The following is a 14456-nucleotide window of genomic DNA, read 5'->3' as shown; positions in this document are numbered from 1 at the left end:
TATCAGCCCTGGGATGATCAAGAACTCGTCACTACTGGAAAGGCACTCTTTCCCTCTTGTAAAATGTATGCAGGTGAATCTCTAGGGAGTCTGGCAGTACAGTCCAGAGTGAGAAATGCAGGTAGATGGACCAGAGCAACATGAAGCCATTCAGAACAGGAGCTATGTTCATTGATGTTCTAGTGAAAGACAAGACACATTCAGCACAGCTCTAGGTGGCTGTGATGGTGATAATTAGCCAGCAGGTCAAGTAACTCACCATTGTGTGGTCTTCTTGGGTCCCTGAGTCCTAGGTTGCTGTTTGGGCACTAGTTGTAAAATCATCCCATGTGTCTTATCTCCAACCACAGGTGAACGAGTCTAAATCAGGGTCATGCATAAAATAATTCAAACCAAGCTGAGAGTGAAACACGTACAGTTTGACCATCTTCTACCTTGTATATCCCCCAGCTACCTGCCAGAACTACCATTTCTTTTTTTGTTGTTTGAGTCACACCAGGCAGTGCTCGGGGGTTACTCCTGACTCTGTGCTCAGAAATCGCTCCTGGCAGGCACGGGGACCATATGGGATGCTGGGATTCGAACCACCTTTGGTCCTGGGTTCGCTTGCAAGGCAAATGCCTTACCTCCATGCTATCTCTCCGGCCCCAAGAACTGCCATTTTTATTGAGTACAGAGACCACCCTGGGTGGAGCAGTACGGACAGATAACTTGTTGCGCCATAAATAGGGATTTCTATATTTCTAGAAGAGAACCGACAGAATGCCCACTAAGATGCCATTTTCTTAGTGCAGACTGCTATTTTGAATACTCCCAAGGAATATTTCACCAGAAAGCCTCCTCACTGCATGGATGGCTGGTCAATTCCTTAGAAATATTTTTGAAATTCGTGTTATGGTACTGACATATTTCCTTTGCGACTAACATCTAATTGGCCTTTCTTCCTTCTGCTGTGTGTATTATGGGCAAATATAATCTTGATTTTATTTCTCTTTACCTGGAAATTTTCAGCACCAAATTGAAGACACTTAGAAACAATTTTTTCTCTGTCTTTAAATTGCCCTTGCAGTTTATACTTCTGGGGACATCTCTAATAGGATCTTGAGTACTTGTTAATTTACATAGAAAAAAGTTTGGCCAGGATGTGGCATTGGACTGTCAAAACTTTTACCAGGTATAAACTCTGCATTCCTTTAAATATAGTCTGTATCTTTCATATAACTATAAGTAGGTACTCCTTATACACACAAAAAATTTCCCTTTAGAAATAGGAACTTGATAGAAAAACTCTATTCAGGGCCCGGAGAGATAGCACAGCGGCGTTTGCCTTGCAAGCAGCCGATCCAGGACCAAAGGTGGTTGGTTCGAATCCCGGTGTCCCATATGGTCCCCCGTGCCTGCCAGGAGCTATTTCTGAGCAGACAGCCAGGAGTAACCCCTGAGCATCGCTGGGTGTGGTCCAAAAACAAACAAAAAAAAAAAACAAAACAAAAAAGAAAAACTCTGTTCACTAATATACTATTTTAAATCTGAGGCTAGTGTGCCAGAAATGGCTTTGAGATGTTAAAATTAACCTTCTCTTTTGTAACTCAGGACTCTTACTTAATATTTATCTTATCACCAGGTCTGTGTATCCCCCTAGCCAGATGAGTTGTTTTACTGTTAATCTGTGCTTTGTTTGTGAACATTCTTCTCATACCTGTGACTGGCAATTTACCTCATCCATACCTGCCTCCCACATTAAAATATTTGAAAATGCTTGTTCTCCCACCTAAGATTTGTGTGGTTTCTCATTTCTTCATATTTCGCCATTCGCATCACCCACTCTCCTCAAGGGAACCCAAAGAAGTTCTCTAACACAACTGGACCCCAAAAGCTAACTCACAGCAATAGTTCAGGCTAGCCTGAGCCAGTTCCACCCAGGTTTACAAGTAAGGTAATCTCTGGGTAATACCAAGTTGTAAATAAACTGATACAAAGAAACCAGGTATAATCTTTGTTTTAGATAAAATAAGGTATAACCTAATACTCAGGGTTAGAGTTTACACAGGAGATGATGTAGCAATTCAATCTGGGCTGGCTACATGCAAGGCAAGTGCCTCGCCTACAGTACTATCTCTCAGGCTCTCAAGGTGCATTTTGAACCCTATTCCTTCACAGGCCACTTTCCTCTTCTTGGCCTGGCTTCCAAAATGCCAAAACAAATTATAAAAGGAAAAGCTATTTGATGAATTGACAAAACTTCATTTTCATTATTTGGGGGGCAAGGGAAAAGTGCTAAGGGCTATTCCAATTTCAGTGCTCAGGGAAAGCCATGTGTTGCCAAAGATCAAACTCAGAGATTCCTTATGCAAAGTTACTTTCCAGGCCTTTAACCTGTCTCCCTAGTCCCTGACTCTACTTTGAATTATGAGATTACTGGGACCAAAAAGATACTACATGTATTTAGTAAGGCACTTTCCAACACTAGTTTGAATCACCCTCACACTGCATATGGGTCTCCTGAGTACTTCCAGGTGTCGCCCAATCCACCTCCCCAAATGTTTGATTTTTTAGGAGGAGCACACATGGCAATGCTTAGGGGTTACTCCTAGCTCTGCACTCAGGAATTGCTCTTGTAAGTGCTCAGGAGACCATATGGGGCTAAGGGATCAAAAACAGAGTGCAAGGCAAGCACCCTACCACTGTACTATATCACTCGGACCTGACTTGGCATTGGTGGAGTACTCTCCAAATGTTTTTCTTTTTCTTTTTGGGCCACACCTGGTGATGGTCCTGGCTATGCACTCAGAAATTGCTCCTGACTTGGGAGATCATATGGGATGCTGGGGGAGCAAACCACGGTTTGTTCTAGGTTAGTGCATGCAAGGCAAACACCCTACTGCTTATGCCACCACTCCATCCCCTCTCCAAATGTTTTTAGACATATATTACAAAAGTTTTTTTTTTTTTTTTTTTGGTTTTTGGCCCACTCCCCGTGGTGCTCAGGGGTTACTCCTGGCTGTCTGCTCAGAAATAGCTCCTGGCAGGCACGGGGAACCATATGGGACACCAGGATTTGAACCAATCACCTTTGGTCCTGGATTGGCTGCTTGCAAGGCAAACACCGCTGTGCTATCTCTCCGGGCCCATATTACAATAGTTAAGATAGTATGGTATAAAGGGATAGAAAAATAAACATATCAATGGAACTGAAAAGCATGACAAAAAGCAGACTAAAAACTGGAGTGATAGCACAGCAGGTAGGGCATTTGCCTTGCACATGGCTGACCTGGGTTTGATACCCAGCATCACATATGGTTCCCTGAGCCTGCCAGATATTATTTCTGAGCATAGATACAGGAGTAACTCCTGAGCTTTCCATGTATGGTCCCAAAACAAAACAAAATAAAAAAGACCCATTCAAACAAGAGCAGTTAGTTTTTTTTGCAAAGGTAAACATGCACTTAAAAAGTAGGATTAGTGTTTGTTAATAAATGATGATGGAACAACTGGGTATTAATATGAAAAAAGGATGACTCAAACCTCATACCTGATATGCAAATATATGATAGTTGATCTTACATCTAAGTGTAAAACATGAAACTATAGAACATCTAAACATTATCCAGAAAAAAACTCAATGACAAGGAGTAAATCCAAGATATTTAGATCCAAGTAGAACCACGATTCTTAAATGCAATATCAAAAATACAATATAAAAGTCAGAGAGGTGGTACAAAGGTTAAAGCACGGCTTATATGCAGTGGAGCTGGTCCCTAGTTCCATTGTTAGGTGAAACTGAGTTCCCGACTGTGGTGTTGGAGGCCTGGGTCCTTGTACCACCAATTACCACATCCTCTATCCTCCACATTTTACCAGCAGCTCAGTTGATTGATGTAGCTAATCACTTTAAGCTCACACCCTGCTTTCTTTAATCCCCTTACTCTGTCTTCTATAAACACAGAAGCACACACCCTGTTTTAATCTCCTCTCACATCCTACCTGATTTCCTGACATAGAGTCCACACCCTACTCTCCTCTAATATAAATATCCCTTTTCCACTCACAATAAACTGAGTCACTCCCCTGAAGTGGCTGTATTCTTAGTGAGTATTCTACTCACCCAGGATCCAACCTCACCAGTGACTTCTCCATCTTGGGATCTGACTTCACCAGTGTCATTTCAGGATGAGAATCTCCAGTGAGGGCCCTCAGGTTTCCTGAGCACTACCTGGGAGCTGCCCCTCCCACCCTAAAAGGCCAATGCATGAAGGAAAACATTGATGAACTGGACGTCATTAAAATTCAAAACTTTTGCTCTGTGGACATAGAGGAAATTAGGGTGAAGAGGTGAAGACATTGAGGACATTAAGAATATTAAGATATTGAAGGGCATTGAAAACATTAAGGGCATTAAGGTTAAAAGAATGTGAAGAAGGACCAGAAAGATCAGTGGGCTGGTGCAAACTTAGTGCATATTCAGTAGGATGGTATATGCAGGAGACCTGGGATTGATCCCCAGCATCACATAGTTTGCTGAATGCTAGGAGCTTCCCCTGAACACTAAGTTTTTTTATTTGTTTTTTTTTTTGTTTGTTTGTTTTTGGCCACACCCAGTGACATTCAGGAGTTACTCCTGGCTTTTGCACTCAGAAATTGCTCCTGGCTTGGACCATCTGCGATGCCAGGAGATCGAATCGTGGTCCATCCTAGGCCAGCCATGTGCAAGGTAGATGCCCTGCCTGCTGTGCCACTGCTCTGGTCCTGTAAACACTAAGTTTTGAGTCACCTCTCAGCAACACTAGATGTGACTTAAGAACAACAATTACAAGAAGATAAGAAAACAAACTAAAGTCTGGGAAATACAGATTTGAAATAGTATATCTAACAATGGATACCTATGAAATACTTGTTGATGATTTAAAATGTAGCAAAGGACTTGAATGAATAGATATTTTTCCCAAAGAAAATAGTATATAACAATATTCTCAGTGTCATTCATCAATAGCAAGATGCAAATCAAAACCGAAATTGTTAGGATAGTTGTTACCAAGATGACAAAAATAAACGAAGAAAGAAAGGAAAGAAAAGTGCTGGTATGAATCTGGAGCGAAACCAAGCCTTTTTGGTGAAGCTATGGATTGGTGGAGAGGTTGTAGAAGAGTATGAGGTTTTCTTTTAAATAATCATGACTAGGATTATCACACAGCTCAGCTATCTCACTTGTGGGTATAATACACAAAAGAAATTAGAATCTCAAAAATAACTCTGTTCTTATGTTTATTTATTTTTTATTTTTTTGGGCCACAACTGGCGGTGCTCAGGGTTTACTCCTGGCTCTGTGCTCAGAAATTGCTCCTGGCTTGGGGAAACCATATGGGATGCCAGGAATTGAACCTAGGTCAGTCCTGGGTCTGCTGCATGTAAGGCAAAGGCCCTACCACTGTGCTATCTCCAGCCCCTGTTCTTATGGTTATCTATGTATTATTCACAATAGCCAAGCCATGGAGACTCCTTCTGTGTCTATGGGCACAATTCTTGGCCACTTGGTGCTCAGAGACCAGCAGTAGAAATGGACTATAACAACTGACACTAAGAAGAAAGAACAGACAACAGGGTGAGGTTGATGAATCTTTTTTTTAATTGTATAGTCATTTAACTTCTTTCTCTTTACTTTTTTTTTTCATTTGACTGCTTTTAAAAGAACTTAAAAAATAATTTATTTAAACACCATGATTTACAAACATAATTGTAGTTGGGTTTCAGTCATAGCAAGAACATCCCCCTTCACCGTGCAACCTTCCCATCACCAATGCCCCATCTCTTTCCTTCCCACCCCACTCCTGTATTTGAGACAGGCTTTCTACACCCCTCATTCACTGACATTATTATGTTAGTTCTCAGCATAGTTATTTCTCTAACTGCACTCACCACACTTTGTGGTGAGCTTCATATCTTGAGCCAGTTCTTCCCGCCCTCAACTCTGGGAATTATTTCATTGTCTTTAATTTTTCTTAGAACCCATAGATGAGTGAGATTATTCTGTGTCTCTCTTTCTCCCTCTGACTAATTTCACTCAGAATAATAGATTCCATGTATATCCATGTATAAGAACATTTCATGACTTCATCTCTCCTGACGGCTTGTTGGATGGAGAGAGGAAGTGAGACAATGGTCAGAGACTTGCCATTAAGAAGGGGAAAGAGGAGACCCTGAGCAGGAGACATTTACAGAAACTGTTAGAATGTTCCACGGGGCCACCATTGCATTTTCAGGAAAGGGATCTGGATCCTGTGGATGTTTCTGACTGTAACACTTTTTACTTTGGAGCTTTTATCATAGTGTGTTATTAAAACTTTCAATGAAAACACATGATAGTTTTAGAACAGAAAGAGTACCTAAAAAGGAAGAGTAAGTTAGACTTTGTAATTTTTAGAACAAGACTTCTGGCGGTTTTATATTTTTTGTCAGATTGGTGGTCTAGAGAGGAATAGTGCTGCCCTGCCACCTAGTGGTCACCTGGCAAGCTGGCGCTAACCATTTCAATTAAACAGGATGTTTATCAGGTTTGACAACCACAAAGAGGTGGTTTTGAGCTAAAGCTTTCGTTGAAAGAACTCTAGGTACCTATCACAGACAAGTATTCAGTTTTCATAGCAACACCTTCCTATGGCCTCTTCAAGGAATGTAGCTTCTCTATGCAAAGCTTAATTCTTATGGAATTACATCACAAATAGTGTTTCTCATCTATTGTTTTTCTTTTTAGTTTTGGGGCCACTGCTAGCTCTGCTCAGAGCTTGCTTACTCCTGGCTCTGCACTCAAGGAACACTCTTGGCAGTGCTCCAGGACCATATGTGGTTCCAGGGTTTGAACTTAAGTCAATTGCCTGAAAGGAAAGTAACTGTACCACTGTACTATCTATTTGGCCCAATTGCCACTTCTTAAACAGAATACAATGTATGTCCTTTCAGTGCAAATGCATTTTCAAATAATATCTTCTTGGTGCCCAAGAGATAATTCAATGACAGAAAGCTCCTGTCTTGTTAATATGAGGTCTTGAGTTTGATCTATGGTGCTACCAGTATGAGGCAGCTTTGTGTGTTTCTGAGTATCATTAGGAGTGACAGCAAAGCACTGAATTGGGAGTAGCCCCCAATTATCTCTGGATGTGGCCCTGTCCAAACAACAACAACAACATCAACAACAGAGAACATAGGAGAAAATTTAACCTCCTCCTACCCCCACCTTCCCAGTTAAAAAATTAGGGTAGAATGCATCCATTGTAAGCATCAGACTGCAAGAGCCAACTGGTGGCAAAGTCATTTGTGATTTATTGCACCACAACAAATGATGTCTGGCACACCATAACCAACTGTATCACAATCCAGTCCATGCAGTGCTGAGCCCCATCAAACAAACAACAAAAGCAAGGAACAAATGAACCAAAATCCCCCCAAATCCCCCCAGAGCTATAAATCATTTACCATTCCACAAGCAGACCTTGCAGAAATGAGCTGTGATTTTGTTTCACGATTCACTTTAACTGCTATAAAAGAATAAAAGCAGAGAAATGATCCCTGTGAGAACTGTAGTGCAAATGCTGGCCTTGGATTTTAATGTCTGTTGAAAAGGAGCTTTTTTTAAACAAGCCAAAGGAATGCAGTTTAGTAGGAAATGCAAAAACAATCTGCCTCTAACTAACTCCCTAAAGGTCAGACTCCATATTATCTCAGAAGCATTCCATCTTTTAGAATAGACCTTCCATCTCCTAAAAGACCCGTGGACACCAGAAAGCTTCGAAATAGTCCCAAATCTTGTTAGACTAAATGGTCATAGATCTAAAAAGGAATAAATATTTCCCAGGCTGCCTGAAATACAGAGTCCTATTGCTTACAGAGATCCTTTAATAATGTGAATCTTACTTTGACTCAGAGGCATGAAAACTTTGAATTCTAGCTATCAGAAAAAAATCAAAATGTACAAATAAAATCTTTTCTCTCCAAGTTAGTGGGCATCAAAAACTTGCAATTTATCATCCAGAAATGGTCACATGGTACTTTTGTTACAGAACAAGCAGCACAGAAGAGGGATGAGGGAGACTCCATTTATTTACAGATGTATACTTGACCTGGCTATTGCCAAAAAGGATCAAGTCCTGAGTCCAATTCACACAGAGTATTTAAACATAATACATGATTGGAGAGGGAACAGTATTTATTTAATTTATACAATGTTTTGCTGCTGACTAGCTCTTGGGGTCTGGATGGATTAGAGGACTTCTTTGAGTCTTCTTGATGAGAGTGGAATGAATGGGTGGTGAAATATGAAGAAATGAGAGCACACACAATGTATGTGGAGAATAACATTCTAACGTTAATCTTCAAGCTAGGAGTTTTATAAGGGGTAAATGCCAGTCATGGGTATGAGAATAATGTTTACAAGTACAAAGCACAGCTTAATAATAAAATAATACATCAGGCTAGGGGAATAAACAGTAAAAGTTCTGAGTTACAAAGGAGAAGGTTAAGTTTAACATCTTAAAGCAGTTCCTGCTAAGCTAGCCTCAGAAGTAAAATAAAGGATTATGAGAATATGGGAATTCTGTAGGAATCCTTATTTTTAAGGGGGGAGGCTTGGGGTCAGAGAGATAGCATGGAGGTAAGGCATTTGCCATGTATGCAGAAGGATGGTGGTTCAAATCCCGGCATCCCATATGGTCCCTTGAGCCTGCCAGGAGCGATTTCTGAGCATAGAGCCAGGAGGAACCCCTGAGCGCTGCCAGGTGTGACCCCAAAACCAAAACAAAACAAATAACAACAACAACAACAACAACAACAATAATAATAATAATAATAATAATAAGGGGAGAGGCTCTATCATTTTAGAAGTAGAAGTGAAGGAGAGAGCTAAGTTTATAAGGAAGCAATTCTCAATATCTGGGAAGAGTCAATAGCTCAAAATCTGCATTCTAGTCAAACCCTTGGTTCCCAGAAGCAGACACTTCAAGGGCAATTTGAAGAGAGAGAAAAGAAATATTGTCTTTAATTTGGTGCTGAAAAGTATCCAGGTTAGGGATTTTAATAAGGGTATATTTTGCCTTTGAATACCAGCAGAAGGGAGAATTAATTTTAGACTAAATAATATGAAGGGAATATAATGTCAGTACCATAATACGAATCTCAAAAATTTCTCTACGGAATTTCCTCAACTTTCCTCACAATGGTGAAACTTCCACAGTGGGCCTTTTGATTAAAATCTCATTAGGGGTCAATGAACAGCCATCCACACTAAGAGTATGACATTTTAGCGGGCTTTCTGTCCATCCCCTATAGAAATATAGAAATTTCTATAAATGGCACAGCAATGGTTGGTCAGTATAATTTATTTTAAGTTCTAAACAAACATCGATTTACTATTTCTATGACTTCCCAATTCATGTTCATTGCAACCTGTTCAGACTTATTCTGTCCTTATTCTAAATTCATGTTTTATGGCCTATTCATCCCTGCTCAGCAACTTCAAGTTACACTGTCTAATTTCTGCCTAATGTTCTGCTTCACTTTAAGTCACATACAGACATTAAACTATAACAAGTGCCTCAAGGTTCAGAAACATCAACATGGAAGCAAATCACCCCCTGCTCCTAGAGGGGGCAGAGCAGCGGGCAGAGGAGCAGCTTAAGGGGCTGGAGCTCAGGTGTGGAATAGAGTCTGGGGTTCATTCCTTTTTTTTTGGGGGGGGCACACCTGTTTGATGTTCAGGGGTTACTCCTGGCTAAGCGCTCAAAAATTGCCCCTGGCTTGGGGGGGACCATATGGGACGCCAGGGGATTGAACCGCAGTCCTTTCTTGGCTAGTGCTAGCAAGGCAGACACCTTACCTCTAGCACCACCTCTCCAGCCCCTGGGGTTCATTCCTTGACTTACCACAGCCTCCCATGGCCATGGTGACCTTTTGCACTGTTGGAAGGAGTGTGTGTGAACATGTGAGTGCACACTTGTGTTCACACACACCTCGAGCAAGTTCTAAGCCTAGGAACTACATGATTGTCCAATAACTTGCTTGGTGTTCAGTGCTCATTCCTGGGTCTGTGCTCAGGGAATGTGCCTGGGATTAAAGTGGAACAGCCATGTGTAAGACAAATACTTTAACCACTGAACTATTCCACTATTGCATGGAGGCACATTTCTTTTTTTGGTTTTTGGGCCATACCTGGTGACATAGCCACTTGGTATGCACTCAGAAATTGCTCCTGGGCTGGGGGACCATATGAGATGCCGGGGTATCGAACCACGTTCTGTCCTAGGCTAGTGCTTGCGCCACTTCCGGCCCCATAGGCACATTTCGTAATCATAAACCTCAGGTTCCTCAATTGTAAAGTGCAAAGCATGGTTCATATTTAACTATGATGTATTCATAAGTTGACTATAAATATTCCACAGGTTAATATATGTAAATTATATAATTAAATCAGGTTTGTGCACATTAGCGTAAATGTGAACTGATATTGTTAGAAGGAAATTTAAGTTTAGAATTAACTTCTGCTGTTTCATTTCTGTAGCTGTGCTTTGCTTTAGACATAGGGACTGCCATGACAGGCCTCAGATATGTGGCAGAAAGGAATAGGCCAGAAGTCAGTTCCAGGAACTTTGAGAGCATGTTCCAGGACAGTTAGATAAACTAGCTATACCCAGAGGCCTGCGAGTGATAAACCTTATGTAATTGCATGCCAAGGTTGTAGGTACCCATGAGGTGTCTGAGCCTCTCCTCTGCTACTTCAGCCAACCAGTTTAAACTTGGCTGACACAGCATATACTAAGAACCCATAATTTTACCCCTAGCCTGAAGCCCCAGCAGTCCTAAAAAAGGACTTGCAAGCCCTGCTGTGGTTACCACCTGGGAGAGATGTGGCCCCAGCATGCTAGTAATAAATTCCTCTGTATTTGCATTACTAATTCATCTCCTAGCTGTCTTTGTGGGTCGGAACTCAATTCCAGTGCTGCTGCTAACTTTGGTCTGGTTATGTTAGAGAATTTCTTTGAGTTCCCTCTAGGAGAGTGGGTGCACAGATGGTGAAATATGAAATAAGAAACCACACAAGGTTATGTGGGAGTCCCACATATGTGGAACACAGGGTATGTTGGAGTCTTCCACATAACCTTATGTGGTCTCTCATTTTTTCATATTTTGTTGTACGCCATTCATGCACCCACTTTCCTAGAGGGAATTCAAAAAAGTTCTCTAACACAACTGGACCATGGCTAGCCACAGCAGTCCAGAGCTAACAATATATCATATTTCCTGAAAATCTACGGTTCCTATGGCTTTTACTCCAGTCCATGTCTTGTTAAGAGCCTTGAAGTAATTTCTTCTCTCTCTCTCTCTCTCTCTCTCTCTCTCTCTCTCTCTCTCTCTCTCTCTCTCTCTCTCTCTCTCTCTCTCTCTCTCTCTCATTTTCCTTTATATAGACATGGTCATAACCCTGACAAAGTCAGATTGAACTTTGTGATTTTCTTCCTTTTCCTTTGAAAAACAACAACAACAACAACAACAACAACAAAAAACCTTCCCTTTTCATTTGAGAAACTTCCCCTGTGTCCTACTCTTTGCTTATTTTTTTTAGGGGGGGGTCCACACCCAGTGACACTCAGGGGTTACTCCTGGCTATGCACTCAGAAATTGCTCCTGGCTTGGGGGGGTCATATGGAATGCCCAGGGATCGAATTGCAGTCCTAATTGTGGTCTGTCCTAGGTTAATGCATGCAAAGAAAATGCCCTACTGCTTGTGCTACCGATATGACTCCTTTTTTACTCTGTTTTGAGCAGGACTGACCTTGGCCTTCAGCTTCATGCTTTAACCTATCAGACCATTCACACCAAGTTAGTTCAAGGAGAGGAGAGATGACACAGTCCAAGTGAACAAGATGAAATTCGAGGGTTTATACCACATTTCTTAGAAAAGCAGCAGATGCTAATCCATAAGGGGAGTGAATCTGGACATAGCAAAGGCCACCAGGGGAGGAAAATCTTCTTGGGAGTGGAGCAGTACAGAGAAATACTGAGCCGAGTAAAGGGGTTGGCTCCTAATCTTGAGGATCTGAATTCATATGTAACTATGGGTGTGCTGTGTATATACACATGCACACATACATAACACTACAGTTTTGTAAGTTAGAAAAAGTATTAGTTTTTCTTGTTTAGGGTAGAATATGTCTGTCACAGCAACTGAAGGAATCTGGACAATTACACCCTTGCTAGAAAGAAATAGGAATGATCCAATTACTCATTTTCATATTTCCCTCACTCTTTCCCTAATATTCAGTGTCTTTATGTTCTACCTTTAATTTTTGTTCTCTTGTGGGAAATAAATCATATTAATGCTTGTCTTTGATTCTGCAGGGTAAATTTCTGTTATTGTGTAATTTTCCTAGAATTCTAAACTTTGTGGCAGGAAGGACAATAGAATGATTCCAGTACTTCCTTGACATATAGTCAACACTGGTTGGATCCAGAGTACTGCATATGATCACCCAAGAATTGCCTAGTGTGTCCCCCAAACAGAAAATACTACAAAAAAGCAAACATACAAACAATAAAACAAAACAAAACAAAACCAGTAAAAAGAAAGAAGAAAAAAAAAACCCAATACTTAATAGTTATTCCTGAGGCACAAGCAGTAGGGTATTTGCCTTGCATGCACTAACCTAGGACCGACCACTGTTTGATCCCCTGGCATCCCATATGGTCCCCCAAGCCAGGAGTGATTTCTGAGTGCATAGCCAGGAGTAACCCTGAGTGTCACCAGGTGTGGCCCTTCCCCCCAAAAAACCAAAAAAGTTATTCCTACAATAAAAATGTTTCAACAAATAATGTGTAAACCCTAAAAATTCTAACTCAAATTCACATTTAAAAGCTAAATTTGGAGCCGGAGATATAGCACAGCGGCGTTTGCCTTAGATCCAGGACCTAAGGTGGTTGGTTTGAATCCCAGCGTCCCATATGGTCCCCCGTGCCTGCCAGGAGCTATTTCTGAGCAGATAGCCAGGAGTAACCCCTGAGCACCGCCGGGTGTGGCCCCAAAACCAAAAACCAAAAAAAAAAAAAAGCTAAATGTTTTTAGGGCAGAAGCTGTAGCACAGAGCGGTAAGGTAAGCTCCTTGCTGGAGCTAGCCTAGCACAGGTCATGGTTCAATCCCCCGGCATCCATATGGTCTCCCAATTTAGGAGCGATTTCTGAGTTTATAATTAGGAGTAAACCCTGAAAGTCACCTGGTGTGGCCGAAAAACAAAACCAAAAACAAATGAACCAAAAAAAAAAAAAAGCTAATTGTTTTAAAGATACAATTGGGGAAATTGAACATGGGCTGGATGCTTGTTATTCAGAATAAATAATAATAAAAAGTTGTTAAAGTATTTCCATGTTATATATTTGAAAAAGTTTCTCTCTTTGAGTAGATAGCTCACCTGGTTTGATAGTTTGCTGTGCATGAAGCCTGCTGATTTCAATCACCAGCATTGCAAGATCCCAAGAGAAGACCCAACCTGGAGCCTGCTGTAGCCCTGAAACACCAGGTGTTGACCTCTCAACAAAACAACCACAAAGGAGTTTCTATCTTTAGAAGAGAAGTCTGAAAATATTTTTTGGACAAACATGCAATATTTAAAAATATACAGTAAGCAAAGAACTGGAAGAGAGACCAAAAACAAAAGAAAACTTGTGATTTCTTTAGAACTGTTGAAGTGTGCTAAACTAAGGAAAACTAGGGAGTGGAAAACAGCTGACAAGGATTTAAGGCCTGGAGGTCCCCCACTGGAATCACTAGAACACCTTACCGTGTTCTTCAAGGCCATCTCAGCTTTGAGAATTCTAAACTTTGTGAATTCTAAAGTTTGTAAGAAAGTTGGCTTGCTTACTTGCTTATTAGAATGGATAAAAATGGTGTGGGCAATCCTCTTTTACCCACCTTGGCTGCTATCCCAATTCTTTAACTTTCCCTAACAAAAGCAGAATGCTGGGTTCTAGTGATTTTTTTTCCTCATTGTTTGAAAAAGTTCTGTGAGTAAAAGATTAAAAATAACACACAGAAAAGGTCAAGGTGGGTATTTACATGGACAGACTCTATTGAGGAGGCAATGTAACTGTCCCTAATTTGGTCGTGGTGGTAGTGAGGTATTTCCAAGCAGTGCTAAGGGGACCCTGGGACCATTGAGGGGGAGATGCTTACCCAACCCAGATTCAATGCTGGATTAGAGTAGGCAGTACAGTTCTTGCTGGTATATGTGGCCAGAGAGATAAAGATGAAAGTTCCAGGAATGCACCTTGGGGCTATTTCCCCAAGCTCTGTATTATAATAAAGTGATTTTTATAATAAAATGGTTACCATTACCCTGTATAGAATAAAAATAATTATTTTCCAGTCTTCCTTGGAAATATGTATGACCAGGAAAAAGCAGAAGTCATTATTGGATATGGC

Source organism: Suncus etruscus, chromosome 10, assembly GCF_024139225.1.
Source record: "Suncus etruscus isolate mSunEtr1 chromosome 10, mSunEtr1.pri.cur, whole genome shotgun sequence".
Taxonomy (NCBI): Eukaryota; Metazoa; Chordata; class Mammalia; order Eulipotyphla; family Soricidae; genus Suncus; species Suncus etruscus.
The sequence above is the reverse complement of the archived record's forward strand: the minus strand, read 5'-3'. Positions refer to the sequence as shown.